The sequence below is a fragment of the Papaver somniferum genome, chromosome 5 (genome assembly GCF_003573695.1).
Source record: "Papaver somniferum cultivar HN1 chromosome 5, ASM357369v1, whole genome shotgun sequence".
Lineage (NCBI taxonomy): Eukaryota > Viridiplantae > Streptophyta > Magnoliopsida > Ranunculales > Papaveraceae > Papaver > Papaver somniferum.
In genome coordinates this window covers 145,634,542-145,656,679 of record NC_039362.1, presented here as the reverse complement: position 1 = coordinate 145,656,679, position 22,138 = coordinate 145,634,542, and the positions used below count along the sequence as shown (strand labels likewise).

General features: G+C 37.7%; 1 long non-coding RNA gene across 4 annotated transcripts in view; it reads right to left on the bottom strand.

Moving 5' to 3' along the window:
• Window positions 1–19,198: 19,198 nt before the first annotated feature.
• LOC113277934 overlaps window positions 19,199–22,138 on the bottom strand; it is a 3,594-nt gene continuing 654 nt past the window's right edge. Inside the window, exons 3-9 of one of the 4 annotated variants that reach the window (XR_003325225.1) lie at window positions 22,005–22,068; window positions 21,646–21,895; window positions 21,290–21,541; window positions 20,587–21,135; window positions 19,789–19,865; window positions 19,669–19,715; window positions 19,199–19,584 (exon numbers count right to left, since the gene is read on the bottom strand). This is a non-coding gene — a long non-coding RNA (uncharacterized LOC113277934). The remainder of the gene's footprint in view (window positions 19,585–19,668; window positions 19,716–19,788; window positions 19,866–20,586; window positions 21,136–21,289; window positions 21,542–21,645; window positions 21,896–22,004; window positions 22,069–22,138) is intronic. The other 3 variants (XR_003325227.1, XR_003325226.1, XR_003325228.1) reach the window with 3 other exon arrangements.

Below are 22,138 nucleotides of genomic sequence, written 5' to 3'. Positions count from 1 at the left end.
AAAAAAAAAAGAGAATTGAGACAAGACCATCAGACCAACCGGAATAAATTCAAATAAAGTCGACCACTGGTGCCCTTGTATATGCCAGTTGTGTTGACCTAGAGTTAGGATTATCACCCACTGGTCCCCTTGTATATGCCAGCTGTGTTGATATTAGTCAGACCGGTATCTCAGTCCATTAGGATAGGTTCATCCTAGTAGTGGCCTTCAGACAGATATGGGAAACACCGCTCACTGTAAACCATCTATTTTTTCTCTCTATCCATCTTATTGATCTTTTCATGTGATTGGTTGACTCCGGTTATGATGTCCAGAAACTATCTGAGTAGAGCTCTGTCACTTATATATGAATTTTAGTATGCTGAGTGCAAACTCGTGTACATCAATTGGAATTTCGTATCAGGGTACTTTCTCCTGTAGTCAATAAGAGTATGCCAACCAAGGAGATTCTTTAGTGCCTTCCAAGGTTTTGCGTAAATATCTAGGGTCTGGAGTAAAGGTTTTGTGGGTACACCTCTGGTAAACCCTCCTGAGGCAACACTCCGCCGCTAGGGCCACCTAGCGGTTTAACGGCTTGTTGCACGTGCTAAGTGTAGTCATTTTATTTTCTAGATTAGATTTGCTCGAGGATTAACAAATAATAAGTTTGGGGGTATTTGATAGACACATTTTTGTGTCTTATTTGTCCTCAATGTCTGTATTGTTGGAACTCGATTCTTGTACTAATTTTGATGTTTTGTGTGTTTGTAGGTGTTTTTGGAGAAATACACTTGTATGAAAAAAGTTGCTCGAAAAGTGCTATTTGGACCTCCGGAGAAAAGTACTAAAGGCACCCTCATTCTGGATAAGGGGCACCTCAGTTGGGCTCATGCTATTTGCACCCCCGGTTTGGTTAGGGGGACACCATCTTCATCATTTCAAAAATCCAATTTTGGCGGGAAAAGCTCACAGGCTATGGCAGATTTAGGGTTCGCATTTTGGACGGGAATCGAAGAGACTAAACGGCTGAAACTCTTTGGGATGACGTGATTGGGCTTATCAGGCTTGGTAAAGGCCTTTGGTTCGATCCAGTTTGGCTGGATATTCTGCGAGAACAAAACAGGGGAGTTTAATCTCGGAAGAGGTTATCAGGGGGTTGCACAAGATTTAGACGTGTTTGGAGTGTGCTAAATTGGAGAAGAAACGTGTAGAAGACAAATAATAGTATGTTGGATGGCTACAGACGCATGTGAAGCTGTAAAAAGGGAAGAAATCCCGTGAATGGCAGTGAAGAATATTATCGAGTAAATGAAGATTATCCAGAGTTATTGGCGAGTATTTTTGATTCTGGAGAGTATATAAAGGGTGCTAAGGGTTATTAAAAGGGGGACAGAGAGTTTGGGAAGGATTTGGAACATCACATAGGAGAAATACGATCACCAGAGAAACCTGTTGCTGCTGCTGCCATTGAAGTACACGAAGAACATAAGACCTCAAGAAGCAGTCTTATTTTTCTATAGTATTTGCGACTGTTCAGTGACAGTCTTAGAGCTACAGTAACAGTGACACATCCTCTGTATCGTTCTTTGGTTTGTAACAAATATAATTGTTACAAAACCGGTTTTGAATTATTTCTCCCTTTTCATCATTTGTAAACCATTTTTGAGCAATGAAATCGAATTCTGAGTGTGTTTCCAACATGATGAGAGGCTAAATTCTCGCTTAACCAAGGCACTGGATGAAGCTATTTACACATGAATAATAGGTAACTATTTCATTTTCTCTAATTTTTAATTATAATTCACTCAATCATTGCTTTTGCAGAGTTTTTAAATGTTTACATAATTTTCTTAATTACTTGTGATTCAATTTGATAGATTATACTTTGTTTAATCAATTGATAGTCTATGCTTGGGGAATACAATTAATATTTGAGAATATGTTTGATTATTTGTGAATTAAGAAATAAGGTACTTAAAAGATAATTAGAGTTTTGGATTATTTGTCATAATTTATTCATGTGTGATAGTGGAATCAGTGTCTTGGTTATTCCTAATAATCTTGAATTAAGTTTTGTTTGTTTTTAAATTTCATTAAATCTAAAATCTTTTGCTTTCACAAGTCTCAACGAACTTTTTACTACAACTCAATTGAAAATCACATCAGCTATGTACCGGCGTGGTTTGTTTAAGTGAGTCTATGCCGGTACTAAAATTGAAAATAAGTTGTCTTATATTCATTTCATGTGCTTATGATATAGGTCAAAATCCAAGGAAGCTAACAAAAGAAAAACTAAAGATGTTGTCACTAAGAGAAGAAGGAAAGACGGTCTTGATACTCCTCAGTCTCTGCCTCCTCGAGGGAAAAATGAAGGTCGCAACAAGCATTTGGGGGATGATACAAGAGGGATAATTTGGGAGAGTGGTGGGGACCATAGTCGACTTGTAATCCGTGAATCTACTGGAACTGTTGAGGACGATGAGCATGATGAAGAGGAAAGTGAGGAGGAAGATTATGAGGTTCATCCAAGTAAATTAGAAATCCAAAGCGAAGTTGGTGTGCCAAGTCAACAACCAACATAAGGCAAGGGCAAGAAGGGCAAGGGCATAGTCAAAGTAAAAGTTAAAGGTTATCACCTTCCTCATATTGATGACATGATACCTGACCTTGAACGTGGCAGAATTTGGGGTGAAGATCCAGTACCGAAAAAACTATTTGGATGTAAGGACTCGTGGGCTCGTACTATCTATCAAACATATGTAAGCATTTTTTATCTTGTGCATATGTATTGTTGTGTATTTATGTAAAATCTCTTAATTGTAGGATCATAAGAAGGCTGTGCGTGTTTGCTGAAGCCAAGCCGCGGATTGTTGAATTTTTTCCGAGGAATGTGAAGAGGTCCAAACAATAGTAAAGGATTCTGGTCTATATGCTTTGGTTCAAAATTATGTGAATCCTGATTCTGTGACTGTCAATTGCTTCGTCGAAAGGTATCATGGTGAAACTGATACCATTCACTTCCCTTTTGGGTAGATGACCTTCATCCCCGGAGATGCTCATAACATTCTAGGCTTGAATGTTATCAGCAAATCAATTGCAGAAGGAGTTGAGTGTATGGATCTAGAATGGTCGAATTTGAACGCTCTGACTAACAAGTTGTTTGGTTGAGACTACAAAACTTCTTTGGAGAGCTTCTATGTATCCAAGTCTAGTAGGACAAAGATATTCAAGCTGACGCTGCTTAAGAAGAAGTTTGAAAATACAAAGAAAAGAAGGTTGGAGGTTGGATGGGACCCTAAACAAATTCTTTATATAGCCGCTGCATACCTGTTATACATCTTGGGCACTAAGGTATTCCCTGACACTAATGGCAACATGGTTAGTGCAAACTACCTTCAGTACTTGGATCCGTTGGAAGATGTCTTTAACTATTCTTGGGGCACTGCGGTAATGGCACATTTGATGACGGGGATGAGAAGGGCCTCTAAGGCTAAAACAAACCAATTTGTCTGGAATTTCACTCTACTGCAGGGAATTTTGTTTTTAAACTTATGTTCTTATGTATATTGTTCACATGTATCCTTATCATGAACTTAGAAACAAAACTTACTGATTCTTATATGTATCATTCCATATTGGTATAGGTTTGGGCTTATGAACACTTCCCAACATTGTTCAAAGACTGTCCCTTCTTGAAGATCACACACATTGACGACCCCGAGGAGCCTAGAGCCAAGAGATACGAGTTCAACAATATTCCCAAGCCCGATAACAATAATCGACTGATCGATATGAGATTGTCTCTGGACGCGATGAGTACCAAAGATGTTGTGTTCGACCCTTACAAGGAGGCTAGAGGAAACCACCAACTTTTGAGGTTTGGTAACGTTGCATTTTACAATGGGATGTTGTTCCACCCAAAAGGACACGTTATGGCTGATCCTACATGTGTGATGCGCCAACTTGGATATAAGCAATTATCACGTTTTGATACGGCCTCTCTTCAATGTTATGGATGACTCCGTGGATTTCCAAGATGTTGTGTTTGACCCATATAGGAATTCCAGAGGAGTTTTTGAAAGGCGTGAAAATGTTTCATTCTACAACGGATCGTTATTTTATCCAAAAGGATTTGTTATGCACAACCCTCGCCGTGTAATGCGCCAAATTGAGTACAAGCAGAAAGATCTTACGGATACATCTTATCAGAAATTCTCTCATGACTTTCCTCAATGTGAAGGAAATGAGAACCATACCCTGGTATTTTACGATCCAATACCCATTCTTGCACATTGGAGTGAATGGGGAGAACGAGGACTTGTGTTGGATAGGGTTGGTTGGGAATTGGCGGAAAACGGTTATGAGACCAAACCAACCTTTCTCAGAAGTCATTGGAAGTACTCGCAACCTTATGTTGTACGCGCGGCTGACATAGAAGTTCCTCCACAAGCAACACCTCCCTCCACAACTGCGACTGAACTTACCGTACCCGGACAATAAAAGATCCTTACGTTGTTGGTATGTACTTATTTTTCATTTCCTAATCTTTCCATCTATATCTATGAACTTATATAAGTCTACACATACTAATTATATTTAAAAAAATATGACAACAGCGTCAGCGGATAGGAAGTTTGTTAAAGTTCTTTAAGAAAAAATAACAAGAACGGAGATGTGTTGACCCTGAAAGAAATGGAGAATGTCGAGGAAAATCTTGACAAAATTGAAGTTCCATAGGCAAAATAATTGTGTGGCGAAAATAAGAAGAGGGCACACAAGAAGCCAAAGACCAAGTGATCGTGTGTTTCTTCTATAGTGTTAGTTTGGTCTTGAACAATCTAGTGTTGGTTTATGTTTTTTTGTGTGTCTTGAACAATATATTTTTTTGTGTGTCTTGCTAAACTATTTGCTTGATTTGGTTTATGTTTGATTTGTTTTAGGTTTGGAACCTCTTAAATTGGAGTTTGTCCTTTTATACAATCTAGTGTTGTTATTTGATTTATCATGTTGATAAACCAGTGTCAAATTACCTATTTTACAGAGTTTGAATGTGCCAAAACTTACAGATTTCCAAGTTTTTTTTAAGTAACGGCATGTTCGAAAGGATAAATATCAATGCCGGCACTCAGAATTTTCAAAATTCCAAAAATTGCAGAGTTTCGGCATTGAATGTATTTTTGCCAACTATGCCGGCAGTCTGTAACTCCGGGTGCAAAATATTTTTGTCTGAGTACCGGCACTGTTTTTATTCTACTTCCAATGCCGGCACGTTTACTAACATCTCTGGATGTTTTTCAGGATTTCCGGAACTGTTTCAAAAAGTAAGTTATACGCCGGCACCTAAGTCCCGGCATTATCATAATGAAACATAACCATGCCGTCATTGGCATCAAAATATGATTTAATGTTTACAATTCACACTTACAAAAAGAAAACAAAATGTTGTGTATTAGTGAACCACATATATCCAAATTACTCATCATCCCTTCCACACGTATGAAGTTGCATCTCCTCCTCTTGGAGAGGTTTCTTTGATAAGGCAAACGCATCCCAAAATTGGTGATTCTCCTCATACAATGCCATCCATCCCTTCCATATATTGGGATCTAGATCCTTATTTTTAACCATCCCACAAACAGGTGGCAATGGACAATTTTCCTTGAGTTTTAGAATGACGAAATGATTACTGTTCACGAACGCTAAAACAACTATTCTCTTCTTAAGGGATCCTTCACATTTTTGCCACTTTGGTGTAAATGTTACTTCCACGGTGGGGGTAAAATAATGAACAACACAATTAAATGTATCCGCTACTAGATGCCCACAAAGAGGCATTCTCATCCAATATTCAGAAGGAAGAAACTTCATCTCCTGCTCGGGTCCTAACACTTGAGCATACATATCATCAAACCCCTCGCCTTGACCAACCAATTGCTCATAAAAGCTCCTCTTTTTCACAAGTTGTTCATCCATCCTCTTTCCAGCATATCGACATGGTGTCATTCCTATACTAACCGTCGTCTTGAAGATTCCTAATTGTTCGGTCACGACATGATAGCCACAATTTTTATCTCCATCGACATCATCCGTATACATAATATACTCGCGAATAACCTCAATAAGTTGCTCTACGTAACACTGTGTTTTGGTATGGTAATGTCTATAAGTCTTACCTGTTTTGGAATCCTTAAACATCTTCATATTGCCAACTTTTAGCTTAATTATATCCAATCCATCCTCTGCAATCTCTACATTTCCAATGTCTTCATTATGTGTTGGGAGTCCGTACTTCCTTGGCTTACCCCTTCGCCTTGAACCGAAACTACATCAACTTTGGTCGTGCCTACGGAGTTTTCACCATGGTGTTGTTGTTTACTAGATATGGGTCGCTTACATTTGCTATCACTTACTATGGGTGGGGATTCAGAATTCCCACCTTGTTGTTCTTGGTATCTCAATGTTGGTACTTTTGGCGGCCTACCCTTTTTTTGGAACCTACGCTACATCGACTATGGGTGGGGATTGGGAATGCTCAGCTTGTTGTTCTTGGTAGATCAATGTTGGTACCTTTAGCGGCCTACCCCTTTTCTTTGGAACCTCCGCTACATCGACTATAGGTGTGGATACGGAATGCTTACCTTGTTGTTCTTGGTAGATCGATGTTGGTACCTTTGGCGGCCTACCCCTTTTCTTTGGAACCTCCGCTACATCGACTATAGGTGTGGATACGAAATGCTCACCTTGTTGTTCTCGGTAGCTCGACATTAGTACCTTTGGCGTTATACCCCCTTTCTTTGGAAACTCTGCTACATCAACTGTAGGTGTGGATACAAAATCCGTCGTTTGTTGTTGACTTGATAGCAGTTCCTTCCTTGGCCTACCCCTTTTATTTGGAACCGGCGCTTCCGCGAACCTTGCTTCCGAAATCTCACATCCGGTTAGATCTCGTTTCTTACTTGCACGGAGTTCATTTTCACGTTGACTTATTTCTTTCAATTCTTTCTTTTGTTTTCTTCTTGCTATTTTGGTTTGTGGTCTACCGGGAGGATCTCCCTTTGTTGGCTCTTCACTTTGTGTTGTCCATGGGCGTGTAATTAGCCTTAGTTGGCTCAACAAGACTTGCCGGCTAACCGAGTTGCCACGTGAGTAAGCTTCGTAGAATTCCTTTACTTCGTTTGTATCCCAAGGTTATTGTCTGGGATCTTCGGTAGGGGGAGGGTGAAAGATAGTTGCTTCCAAAACGGATCGATAACCTCAATAGGTATCACTTCTTCATACTTCACAAGCATATGACGACATGGAAGCCCCAGTGAAAACATGTCGGGACAAATACACACATCACCCGGTTTTCCGTAGTGTATCTCTCATATCATTTGTCTCATCATATGTTTTATTGCCCATTGAGAGACGTTGAACTTTATTACTTGGAGCAATTTAACATATGGTAAATATGAAGTCATCCTTTCCATTGAGATTTTCTCAAAAGCCTTCTTGATCCTATCAATATCACTCTTAAAGTATTGCTCCATTTCCTCGGTGACCGTAACCATGTTTCCTTGGCCGGACCGGATTAAATCTTTAAATCGCCCATGAGCGGCCTCCGCTATACTAGTTGCTTCATTTCCATAGTGTCTGTACCGGTTTGTCCATGGACGCACAAATTTCTTCTCGAACTTGTCTGATAAGTGCATAATTCATATGATTTTAATATCCATTCTATACTTGTTTTAGCTATTATTATTGCATGTATTCGTATTATTATTCTTGTTTTCTCTCATTTGTCTCTATTAGGTGAATCATCCACAAAGGAGCTACAAAGTGCTGAAAATATCTAAGAAGAGAAGCATTCCAAGTATCTAAGTGTCCAAGTCTAAGAGAAGTGGAAGAAGTGCGACGAAAAGGAGCAAAACGCTCAAAATCAAGAGATGGGACAAAGAAGGATCTTAGCTCATTCAAATTAATAATTTCTCATCATCATCTTGATTAGAACTGAAAGATAAAAATAATGCAAAAATAATTAGATCATTCCGAGTTCGGATGAAGAAGTTATGGCCAAAACAAGCTTTTATTGAATACCAAGAAAGTGAAGTCCGCGAACTGGGTTCGCATACCGGGTTCGCAGACTTAATTCCGAAAATATATGCTGGAATTTGAAGTTTTTGGACCGAGTTCGCAAACTTAGGTAGTAGGAAACGTGTATTCACACCTTGGAAAGCCTAAGGGCACGTTTGGATTCGTTATTTCGTTATTTCGGGTCGGGTTCTTGAACCGAACTAAATACTTGGAGACCATGCAATGTAAACCTATAAAAAGGTATTAGGTTATGTAAATTGATATATCGAATCTCATATCACAATTTCTACATCAAAACCTAGGGTTTACCTCTTTAGGGGGAAACCACCATTATTCATCTTCTTTGTAATATGAGTAGCTAAATCCTTTGTTGATTAAGGATGAATTCAATGTTCCAAGAGTGAAGCTTTATTAATAAAACAAATTTGTTTGAGGTTTTAATCATCATCGTTTGTTTTTATTATATCTAGGGTTTATGATTGATTCTTAGATTGGTTTGGAGTGCATCAATGTTCCAAGAGTGAAGCTTTATTAATAATACAAATCTGTTTGAGGTTTTAATCATCATCGTTTGTTTTTATTATATCTAGGGTTTATGATTGATTCTTAGATTGGTTTGGAGTGCACGCTAGATTAGTCTATTAATCATTCTATTGCTAGTTGTGAGTTGAGCGATCCGTAATTGTCATGCATCTCCAACACAAGTAGAAAACATGAGACCTTGCAGAGGGATTCTGTAAAACAATTGTGTGTGGAAACAACACCAGTAAGTGAACCGAGCGTACTGTGTTTAACTGCTGGGATCAAACCTAAATTCACAAACCCTAAAGCGTTCGATTGAGTTACACCTTGTAAGCGTACCTCAAGGCGTCTCAGTTGAATAGAATCCGGTGACCGAGCGTACCTGTTATCCGGTGATACAAGGATTTTTGGGGATAGATAAGCGTACATGTTATTCTACGGTTGGTGATGAATGGTTCTAACGGAAGATAGATAAGTATTTTAATCCATCTATCGCTTGGTAACGACGAAGGATTCCTTAATCATCTCTTTTCTTGTTTATTGTCTTTACTTATCTCATAACCAAAACCCCCCTTTGTTATTTACTTTATTTTTCTAATCAAATAACCTATCAATTACACAACTCTCTGTGGGAACGATCTCTTACTACCGCTATATTACCAGTTAATTAGTGGGAAATATATTTATTAATTTGTTGAGCCTACGACAGCCCATACAAATTTTGGCACCTTTGTCGGGGAGCAGTTGCTAATTGATTTGTTATTTGTTTAGCTTGTTTTAGTTTTTAGATTTGTTCTTGTGAGTCGTCATGTTTCCTTACGGAATAACATGTACGGAGCACAAGATTACAAATACAACAGTGGTAATCAATATGGTTTTCAATCTCATTCATATGACAACTACCAACCAGCCTATGGGTATAATCAAAACCAATCAATATCCCATGGAACCTTATGGATATTCACATACATATCAACAACCTTGTGACGGGTATGTAAGTGAACAATCACGAGGATGGGAGGATAGTTATGCTTCTAATCGTTTATTTCCTGAACTTGAACAGAAGCTTGACCAGTTTATGCTTCAGTTAAAGGCCAGTTTATCCACGCCGGATCCACTTAATGAACAACCAAGTACGGAGAACAATTTGCCAACTGAATCTTACTTCATTATATCTAGCCAAACTCCTGATCGTTTTTATGATCATTCACCTATCCAAAAGGGGAGATTTGGTATAGAAATAGGGTGGTGAGTGAAAGTATAGGTTTTGATGAACGTCTGGACCAATTAATCCAAGAGGTGATGCAACATCAACAAGGGTTGGACCAATACATTCAAAATTTGGATAAGCGCAACAAAAATATGGAAGAATCACACCAAGAATTTCTAAAGAATATGGAAAAGATAAAGATACAAGCTGCTCAACTCATTGAGAATAGGAACGATGAAGAAGTTTGGCCTCAAAACCAAAACGACTATGAAATTCCTATGGATGACGAAGATTCCGATGAAGATGAGCAACCTTTCGAAAATCCTTGCAACAATGATACGATTATTCCAACTCCAGATCGTAAAAATGATCACTCGCCTATTCAAAAGGAGGAGCTTTGGTATGACAGAACCATTGTTATGAACGGTGTGAGGCCAGTTGATTTGCAAGAAGTAGACCCGATTATTCCCTCAAAGGATACTCATATAGAATACCCCAATATCTATACTGAAGAAGAGTTCATGAGAGCGGAATTTGATTCGGATTTCGATTCCGATGACGAGGTTGTTGAAGAGATAGATATTGAGAATGAAACCAAATTGATTGATTTTGTGAAAGACCCAATTGAGCTAGATAATAATAGTTCGATAGAGGACCACGATATACTTGAGGTAAATAATTCACTGTTAATTACGAATGAGGATCCGAAACAAGGTTTGTCTAATCCTTTGCTTAATTCTTTATCTATTGATCCTTTCCATCCAATTAAAGTAGATTCTCAAAGAGTTGTTAACCTAACTTTTAAGAAAATACCTCACTTAGGATTGGAGTTGTGTGCTTCCAAAATTTTAACGGATTATTTTACTTCTAAGTATCCACCACTTGATGTGTTTGATTCGAGTATTGTGCAGGTTCACCAAGCTGGGGAACCTTTTGAAGTTCCTGAATTCTATGTTCTCTATCCACTTCCGAGTGTAGACAGGACTAAGTGTGGGGAAAACTTCAATAAAGTGATACCTCCAAAATTTATGTTTTGTGCTAATGTTTTTGTGAAGCTATTATTTGAATTGTGGATTGTTATTTGGAAGGATTACCAAATTTTCAGATTGTTGATGTACGGAAGATAACAATAATGTCGGGCTGACGACGTTAAACCAAGCGCTGCGAGGGAGGAAACCCATCGGTTTTGTATTTATATCCCTTTTGTTTTTAGTTTTCTTAGTTTTTCATATCATATCTTGCATTCCCATCTTGAATTTTACAAAGTCCTAATTTATAGTGAAAGTTTTGAGGAAACAATTTTCGTCAGAAAATTTCTGACTGCGCACTTGTTACGAAAATAGCTCTCGAGACTTCATACAAATCCGATTTGACTGATTTACCACAAATTTTAAATAGGAAAGACTCACCTTTCTTTTCCAAAAAGAAAATCTGAATTCGGAGTCTGTTAAGTTGGAGCGGTAGGCCTGGACATTTGAGTTTCGGTATTTTTCCAGAATTTTTTCAGATTGCATGACAGTCAGTCCGGAGGCCATCAAAGTCAGACCTTTTATCGAAATACTGTGAAATTTTGATAACTCATAGAAAAGACGTAGGAGAACAACTTTCGTTTAGGATGTTTTTCCTATTTTCCTACCCATTTGTACATATTTTGAGTTTAATTTGTTGTTATGTCAGAAATCAGAATTTTCGGTTTTGAACATTGATGACAATGTTGGGTTTAAGTGTGGGGGAGTAGTTAAGCATGTTTGGCTTGCATAAAAAAATAAATAATAATACTCTTTGATTTCTTGCATTCTTGAGACTTCATCTTTTGGAGTTAATTATGAGCTAATTAGGATGACACTCTAAACCTTTTAAGGTTGGAACAGTTCTTACGGCTGTAGATTGAGTTCCACTTTATCGTTCTAAAATCCTTAAATATATATGTTCATAATTAATTGCGAAACTCAACCATGGTAGTCGTTTGAAAGATTTATCCTCGCAATTAATCAATTATGAATCACTTTCTTTTTATTTTTGCAGTTATGTGTTTCTCTAAAGTGATTTGGTGGGATCCTGATACTACCATGGATGTTGTAGCAAGGTAATCCTTGGTTGAGTATTTAAAAGCCCCATAAGACAATTGTTTTACACTCATAAAAAGTGAGCCAAAAAGAAAAAGAAAAAAAGAAAAAAAAGAGAAAAAAAGAAGAAGAAAAAAATAATATATATATATATATATAGGGCTCCTCTTCTTTTATCGACACTAATAAATGATAGGTCCGGAATTGCGGACTAATCATAGTCGATGAAAATAAAAACCATATCATCATTGTATAGCAAGTCAAAAAGACTATTGATGAGGTTCTTGACACTTTGATAGCAGTATGTGTGAAACGTTGTCCCTGTCTCCGTCGCCTAAGAAAGCATGGAACGCAGGATCCAAGACAACTATCATGTACTTGCTGAAAAGGAACATGCGCTTAGAGTATCTAATCATGTGGTCGAGTTAAATGGGTGCTTCTCTCAACTATTGTGCTATAAATAATAATCCTTTGACGACATTCATATAAGTATTGTGGGTAACATCTTTCCCTTTAGTCAACATTTGCACACTTCACTTTTCTATTTCCATTCTCTTATCTATCCATGTGATTTCAGTATGCGAGTGTTGTGAAAAACGTTGCAACAAGTATAATGACTATCTTAGTAGAGTTTTACAATCAGGTTGAATGACACACGTAAGTGATTGCTTATGTATGATGATTGGAATGTGTGTGGGATGTTTGCATCTAAAGAACATATGTTGGCTGATTATCTTATTAGCCACTACTTTGTGTCTATCCTTAGTTATTCCAAGGCGAGAAATTGGAGTAGGTTTTGTGGGAATACCTCTTGTAAGCCCTCACGAGACTATAACTCGTCCACTAGGGACACCTAGGGGTTTAAAGGCTTGTTATTCATGCTAAGAGTAACCGTATCCTCACGACATGCAGTTGTTGTATTTAGGGTTAGTTTTATTTAGTTTGCTCGAGGACTAGCAAAAGCTAAGCGAGAGAATTTGATAAATACATAATTCATATGATTTTAGTATCCATTCCACAGTTGTTTTAGCTATTATTCTTGCATGTATTCGCATTATTATTCTTGTTTTCTCTCATTTGTCTCTATTAGGTGAATCATCCACAAAGGAGCTACAAAGTGCTTAAAATATCTAAGAATAGAAGCATTCCAAGTGCCCAAGTCCAAGAGAAGTGGAAGAAGTGAGACGAAAAGGAGCAAAACGCTCAAAATCAAGTGACGGGCCAAAGACGGATCTTAACTCATTCAAATTAAGAATTTGTCATCACCATCTTGAATAGAATTGAAAGATAAAAATAATTCAAAAAGAATGAGGTCATTCCGAGTACGGATGAAGAAGTTATGGCCAAAAAAAACTTTTATTAAATACCAAGAAAATGAAGTCTGCGCCTGGGTTCGCATACCGGGTTCGCAGACTTAATTCCGAAAATATCTGCTGGAATTTGAAGTTTGCGGACTAGGTTCGCAAACTTAGGTAGTAGGAAACGTATATTCACACCTTGGAAAGCCTAAGGGCACGTTCGGATTCGTTATTTCCTTATTTCGGGTCGGGTTCTTGAACCGAACTAAATACTTGAAGACCAAGCAATGTAAACCTATAAAAAAGTATTAGGTTATGTAAAATGATATATCGAATCTCATATCACAAGTTATACATCAAAACCTAGGGTTTACCCCTTTAGGGGGGAACCACCATTATTCATCTTCTTTGTAATATGAGTAGCTAAATCCTTTGTTGATTAAGGATGAATTCAATGTTCCAAGAGTGAAGCTTTATTAATAATACAAATCTATTTGAGGTTTTAATCATCATCATTTGTTTTCATTATATCTAGGGTTTATGATTGATTCTTAGATTGATTTGGAGTGCACGCTAGATTAGTATATTAATCATTTTATTGCTAGTAGTGAGTTGAGCGATCCGTAATTGTCGTGCATCTCCTACACAAATAGAAAACATGAGACCTTGCAGAGGGATTATGTAAAGCAATCGTGTGTGGAAACAACACTAGTAAGTGAACCGAGCGTACTGAGTTTAAATGCTGGGATCAAACCTAAATTCACAAACCTAAAGAGTTCGATTGAGTTACACCTTGTAAGCGTACCTCAAGGCGGCTCAGTTGAATAGAATCCGTTGACTAAGAGTACATGTTATCGGTGATACAAGGAGTTGTGGGGATAGCTAAGTGTACCTGTTATTCTACGGTTGGTGATGAATGGTTCTAACGGAAGATATATAAGTATTTTAATCCATCTATCGCTTGGTAATGACGAAGGATTCCTTAATCATCTCTTTTCTTGTTTATTGTCTTTATTTATCTCATAACCGAAACCCCCTTTGTTATTTACTTTATTTTGCTGATCAAATAACCTATCAATTACACAGCTCTCTGTGGGAACGATCTCTTACTACCGCTATATTACTAGTTAATTAGTGAAAAATATATTTATTAATTTGTTGAGCCTACGACATCCCATACATTATCCAACCATTGAGTCCGACAATACCATACGGCAGACGGATAAATTTCATTCCAATCGGCAATAAAATTGTCCAATATTTTTTCATACATATCCTCGGTAAGCGACCAATAAACTTTCCCCCAATATCTTAGAAATTCCAACCACTTTTTATGATTTTACTCGTGTTCTTTTTCCACTCTCTCTTTGATCTTGCCTTTCACATCTTCTTCTTCATCGGGTGATAGTTTGTTCTTGCGAACATCTTCCTCTAGTTGAACAATCGTTCTCTTCTTAATATACGCCTTTGTGGGTTCAAACAAGGCATGAAAAGTATTTATCACATTAATACGTATATGGTATGTACATAGGAAATTTTGTGCATCCGGGAAGATGTCGGATATTGCATTCATTAATGCATCATCTTGATCGGTTATGATAACCCTCGGAAGTTGATTTTCCCGGAAGAATATTTTCAATTGACGTAATGCCCAATGATAATTATAGTCCATCTCGTTTTCCATTAAACACCAAGCCAATGTGAATGTTACCTTGTCCGATGTGTGCCACACGATGTGTAACAACGACATATTGTATTTATTTGTCTTATAGGTGCAATCCATCACAAGAACACCACAACATGTATGAGCCAATTGTGAAAGCAAAGGATGCGAAATGAATATTTGAAGGGCTTGTTGTCCGACCCTCTTTTAATGATACACGTGTAGTTGTAATCCCAAACTATCTTCTCAAATTCTTACATAACGCTCCTCCCTTCCCATTCCACCTTCTAATACTTGCTTGTGCGCTATAAATTGTACTTAGAGAAGACACGTTCTTCTTATCCTCTTCCTTGAAGCCTCTGAGAATTTGTCTCAGTTTGATAAATGCTTTGGTCAATCTCTTTACATCCTCCATTTCATGAGGTTTTAGCTTTGCCACTAAAATCTTTCGGATCCCGGTGGTTATGACGGCCGAACGAAACCTCACAATCTCATTCATTGTTCTTGTTATTTAAATGGAATACAAGCTTAAAGGGGCAATTATCCTTCCTCGTATGAGTCTTGTATACCTTATTAATCTTCTTTGGATATACATAATCCTTTCTCTTGTGGCTATTCTTCTCCTTGTATTTCCCACTTCTCTCGCAAACCATCTCAAAACGGCTTTTTGAACCTTGGGTATTCCTCACCAACACACACACATGTTCTTAAGAGCAGTCTCTTTAGCCCAAGCAATTGCTTCCTTTGGATATTTTATTCCCTACATAAGGACAACAATGAGAGATTATAAGGTTCATTACAAGCAATCCATTGGTAATATTCAAGATACTAGGTGAAAATAAATCTTTGGTAACATATCGGAGGCATTTTATAGTATTCCGACGTATCCCGACCGAGCGGTTTTGCATTTGTTGGATCAATATATGTCACAACCTAAGGATCTAACGAAAAAAAAATACATAGTTCCAAAAAAGAAAAATTTAATACTATGCCGGTATGCAGTTCCGGCATGCTCGATCACAGTCCCGGCATAGTCGAACTGCACCGGAACTGAGGACCAATTTTGAGACGCTTCCGTCATTCTCAATATATTTGAAAGCAACGCCGGAAATACTGGTTCCGACATGCTCGTAATCTAAGTGACCACGCTGGTAGGAGGTTCCGGCGTGGCATATACTTAATATACCATGCCGGTATTTGGCTTTGGAAAACACTCCTCCCTGTATGTTTTTTTGTAGGTACCGACATGGTAACGTTAAAACTGAACTGTGCCGGCAGGTGTTCTGGCATGCTCGTTATCTATGGTTCCATGCCGGTACACAGTTCCGACGTGGTAGTTAATTAATTTTAGATGCCGGTATTTAGCTTCGGAAGACACTGCTACCTGTATGTTTTTCATGCAGTACTGGCATGGTAATCTTATAATTCAACCATGCCGGTAGGACATTCCGTAGATTATTCTATGGTAGGTAAAAAGTAACTTTTGTACCGGCATAGTAATTTGGTTGCGTGCTATGCCGGTTTTAGTTTCAAAATGGGGGATATCAAGGTTCTGGCATGTTCGTAGTATGAATACTATGCTGATATTTGTGGTTCCGGCATGGTATTCATACTTTGACCATACCGGTACCGAGTTTTTACAGTAGCATCAATAGTGGATTCAAAGAAAAAATATCAAAATTTCAACCTATTCGCAGCTTTACCTGAGTATTGGGAGTGCTTATATGTTGAGCTAGTTTACTCTCTTGGGTTGGTTCTTCATGAAACACTTCATGCTCATAAAATTCATGTTCCAAGGGTGTTGGTTCCACAAAAACTTGCAATTGTGAGTTGTTGTCATTAGCTGAAGATTCAAGATATGCTCTTTGTTGTAGTTGAGCTAAAGATTCAGCAGCAACAATTCTCTCTTCACAATCATCCTCCATTTTCACCAAAATAATTTCCCTCATAAATTTTCTTTCCCTCCTTCTACTCTCACCCAAACACAAATAATAATACACACTAATCATTTATCAAAAATCTTAAGATTTTACTAATTATTATTCATCACTAATCCTGATTAGTGATGGGTAGATTAGGAATTACATAAAATACTTAGATAAGGGGTGATCCTGATTTGATATTTGGATCCCGTTTTTGTCATTTTCCTATCTCCCCCAATTGTTTTTCTGTCCCCCAATCGCGCGTTCTTTATTTCTCCAAAAACACCTACACAAACATAAAACACCATAATGTACTAAAAAAAGTAGAGAAATGATATCAAATCAGATACAAAAATGTGTCTATCATAAAACCTTAAAATATCTTGTACTAATAAAACTATTCTGATTTTAGATCTTCTTGTATTTAACTTGTAGAAGTATCTTGGTGTCTCTGTAGTTGTGGGATTCTTTTGCAGTCCCCAGTGGATAGCATTTTTTCCAGTCTTGATTTAGTCGCAAGGGATGAAGCATGTTGACAGAACAAAACGCTATGTTGAGTTATAGTTGAGTCGCGCTCATGAGAGATTAGGCCCGGTCAGGGAGTTTGAGGCTCGCTCATGAGTACTGAATCTTACTCATGTGCCTCCAGTGAAAATTCTGTATCTTGTAACATTTCGTATTCTATATCTTTTTACTTTCCATATAAACCTTTTATTGATGGCGTTGAAGTATATTACCAGTGAGTTGAATGTTTGGGATTCCTTCCATTGAACACATAGATGTCTGACGTACGGTTTCTTTTCAGTCCCCTACGACTATGGCTTCTTATTAATTATAGATACCTGACAATTTAAGTAAGACCCCTGTAGTGCTCAAGACCGAGCCTCCAGGGCGAACAATTGACATTATGTGGATATATGTAGAGAGTCATGTAGAGGCCTTCACATAATGCGTCTTCGTGGACAAGATAGAGTTATTGTTTCATCTTTGGTAGGTGTTTTGACAGGGAGTCACGTGAACTTTAGTAGAAAATTCTATCTTTTCTGGGATATGGTCAACCAACTTGAGAGTATTAAAAGCCTTATAGGATTATAAAAGCAATGAACACACTTTAAGGATAGAAGAACAATCGGTTTTTTTGAACCTTATTGCTGGAGAGTTCTCTAGAAATCCGCTAGGTACGTCCTCACATGGGGGAGTCGTGTCTTGACCTGGGGTAGGTGTAAGTGGACGTGTCACATCTCGTCATTCGGTCAAGACGTCTAACTCTAACACCAAGCATCCTGACGACCTATTTTTTTCGAGAGACGAGGCTTTGATTGCGGGAATTGATAGCAGTCGTTTAGATAAGTAGCTCATGACATGCGTGTTTGAGAGATTCGTTTTTGAATCTTATTATGTTTATTAAAAAGTTTGATTTTTTCGAACAAAGCAGGTGTTGCATAAATGAACATGACGTTGTTTCGGATCTCAGTCAGGTAATCTGGGGTTCGAATCTCGTCTTGTGATAACTCTGAGACACATCTTCGGATAAGCATGATCTTAATATGGAGTTTTGCCTTAAGCTAAAGCCTCTTTTTATACTATATCATGTTCTGTTGGTGACCATATAGGGCTTTAGCTTCTCCACATAGAGTGATAAGTTGCATATCGATTGAATAATTAAAGTGATCTGTGACGGTAGAGCGGATCTGCAATGTCTTTTATAGGTCACGAATTTGTGGTAACTTCATTGAAAGTTTGTTCGTTTTATCATATCGAGATAACAATATTGAAAAAGCGGGGGTCTAACAACCTCACCCAATATTTCGATTAGCAATCTGTATGGACTAACTCCAATATACTTTCTAGAGAATCAACTAGACAGTCAGACTCAATCTAGAGAAAAGTATATCGAGGAGTTAATATCTCAATCTCTTGATTTGATATTTACTCAAGCAAATAGAAATCTGCGAGTCTTTATCAAATACAAGGATAAAAACTTGGATGGTACTAAAGACCAATATCCAAGGATCAATCAATTTCCAATCAACAACCAAAGGTTGGATTTCACAATCGATCGATACAACGCACAACCTGTGATCACTACACCGTGCCTAATGTTGCAAAAGGGATTTTGGCGTTGCATTTTTCGCAACAACTCTTAATCGGTTGGGATTTTTTTCGCAACGGTTTCGGTTCAGCCAACTGTTTTTCCTTGACTTTGCATCGGCTTCAGATGTTGCGAATATATTAGCAACAGCTTCTTGCTGTTGCTAGCCATTGCGAAATTTAGAACCAAAAATCTTAGAACGGCTCCTCTTAGCCGGACCGGGTTTAGTTGTTCTGGTTCAAAATTTAGCAACAGGTAGAAGCCGTTGATAAATTTTTGCAATTGAAAGAAAAGTCAAGTCAACCCTTTGTTGACCTAGTCAAGTGTTCCCTGCAATATTTTCAGGCAAAAACACTGAAAACAACAAATCATATGCCCCTGAAGGATCAAAAATGGAATACCAAAGCCAAACTCTACATACACAAGAAACGAAAAGATAGTCTTCCTGAAATCATACATCATATCCATATGGACAGTTCAATTCTTCTAGATACCTATCTTTTCGTAAGCTTTCATCATATCAACAGTGTAAGCTCAAATCTTGTAGATACCTATGTTTTAGATTACTTTCATCATTTCTAAATTTAACATTGCAAGCTAGTATTCCTTACTTGTTCTCATTGACATCATCCGGCTTCACCATCTGAAACACACTTCAGCAATCTCAGACTCACTCCCCACTAACTTCACCACTTTCCATCTTGCTCATTTGCATTCGTCGCTCATAGGCTAATAAATTGGTTCGCTACACCATAAGCACTGCAAATACATAACTCTACTGGTCAGACCTACGTTTTAAGCTTTCAACAATGATTGCTCGCAAACACTTAAAAAGCATATAACCTGAGGTATCCTCATACGCGCAATTAACTTTGATAGGCTACCCAAACCTGTATATGAACAGAGTTAGATGTATGACATAGGAACGAGAAAAGCAATCAAAAGCAGAAGGATTCTACTCACAAATGTCTCCCATTGTGATTTATGATAGCGAGGGCAGCACACGTACAATCGAAGTAGTCAACAATGCAATAGGATGACTGGAAACATCAACATTAAAGAAAATGGTAAGCACAACCAATACAAACAACCAAACAACGGTAGCGAACCCTTCGAAAAAATATCCCCAGCCAAAAAATACAATTGTCCACCCCTATCTGACCAAAAATCATCCTTTTTAGAGGCAAATTCACACATTAAGAAACAAGCTACCAAGGCGGATAAGCAAATTCATGAACCACTGCAACAACCTATTACTGCAAATTTAAGTTCAACTACAAGATATCTATTGGGATGCTCTAACTAGGCGGGAATATGACTATCCTGCAAATAAAATGTATCTGAAGCGAGATTCTTCTAAGAGTTTGTTGTTACTTGTAAAAGAGTCATGCTGCCACCACCATGTATCCAAACGACTAACCCTAACAGAAATAATTAATTAATTACTCATGTCTTTAATAATTAATGCAATTCTTCATTCATTGCGCAAGAGATACAGTTGACACACCTATTCAAAGAAGTGAAAAACACACAGATAAAAGTACTTTAAACAATGGCTTAAGCCGCTAAGATGCATCGGTTTTCAGCCTAACCAGATAGAAATTTAAAACTTGCTTCAACCTCTAAACAGAAACCAAATGAAAATATCCAGAATTATTATATACTCAGATTAACACAAATCACCGGTAAATTATACAACAGTGCATACAATGATTTACGAACAAACTTGAATTGCAACAAAGATTTCAGAGGTAACCTTACCAAAATCTCAAAGATGATATCTTATGGAATGCAATTAGTAATGCAGTGAGTTCACATTACCAACTACTCTCATCGTCTCCCATTTCCAATGTCAGTTGAACCTCACCAAACAAAAGAAACATAACACATAAACACTCCTACAGAACTTAAACTGAATCACTAGTAAATGCAGATGGAATGTTGATTATAAATAAACTTGAACAGGAAACGGTAAATTACAGTGAACATATCAAGAAAGGGTGGAAGAGAAAAGCTAGCGTCCTGACCAAGAAACCAACATAACATATATCAATAACACAGGCTAGCGATACATGGGCCACTAAGAGCAGGCACATGCCATTTTACATGGTCTTCATTTACACCTACTTTAACTTCAGAATTAACATAAATAAATTTCAATTGCATGTAGATGATAAGCAGGAGTAAGTTTTCATATAAACTTAGACAAATATAAAAAGTAATTATGAAATTTACATACCTTTAAGTTTCTGATCATTTTCTTCCCAAAAGCATCATCCAAAAGAATCTATCGTGCATAAACATACGAATCTTATAAATGACAATTGAAAAGCAAAAATCAGTAAATTACACAACATTTATGATAATCGTTCTAAAATTGAAAGGAGACTGAGACTGTTTATATAAGAAGAATATTGAAGTTGAAAATGCATTTGAAGCCCAGAAGATAATGGAACGGCCTTACCTCCTCATAATCCAGTTCCACGTATAACTGTAGTGCATCCCTTCGTCCCGTGAAGTGGAAATTGGAATATATAAAACGGAACCATGAAATCATTAGACATGCCTAACATTATAAAGCCAACAGAATACGGTTTGAGTAAAAGTGACCATCAGAACGTGTCACATGTTTCTCGCAGCAGCATCTGTCATCATTATTCTTCCATAACTGAGGAAATCGAGGAGCATCTTTCTGAGAGCAGCCGAGCATAGTATCCTGCGGACATCATTGATATAGCATGATGGAAAAACGTCAATCTGAGTTAAGATATGTGGTGGGAGCATACAACACTAACTTGAACTTCCCAACAATTCCCATACCGCGATTTATTATTGGAGATCTCCTAACTGGCCTTATTACGAAGAACTGAATGTATTTTCACCATATTTCCTTCTTCACCGCGCTTCACTTCTACTTCGGGTTCAGCTGATCCACTACCACATTAACCACCTCCCGGAATTTGAGCACCAGAATTACCACATCATATCCACCTTGTCAACCTCCTTGTCCACTTCTTCTTGTATCATTGGAACCATTATATGAACCTCCCCGGCCATAGAATTACCACAACTTGGATACAAAAAACACAATTCCAAAGACCAATTTCAATATGCTAATTGACAAAAAGGAATACATAATATTCCAAAATATACACATTATGAAGATGAAATGAACATACCTTGAATTAGGGCACATCCAATCACCATCCCTTCCGCTATCGCCACCTCCATGATCTACTACACCTTGGTATAGAAAATCAAATCTGAACATCAATTGCTGAAATTTACACACTTCACACACACAAAAAAAAAA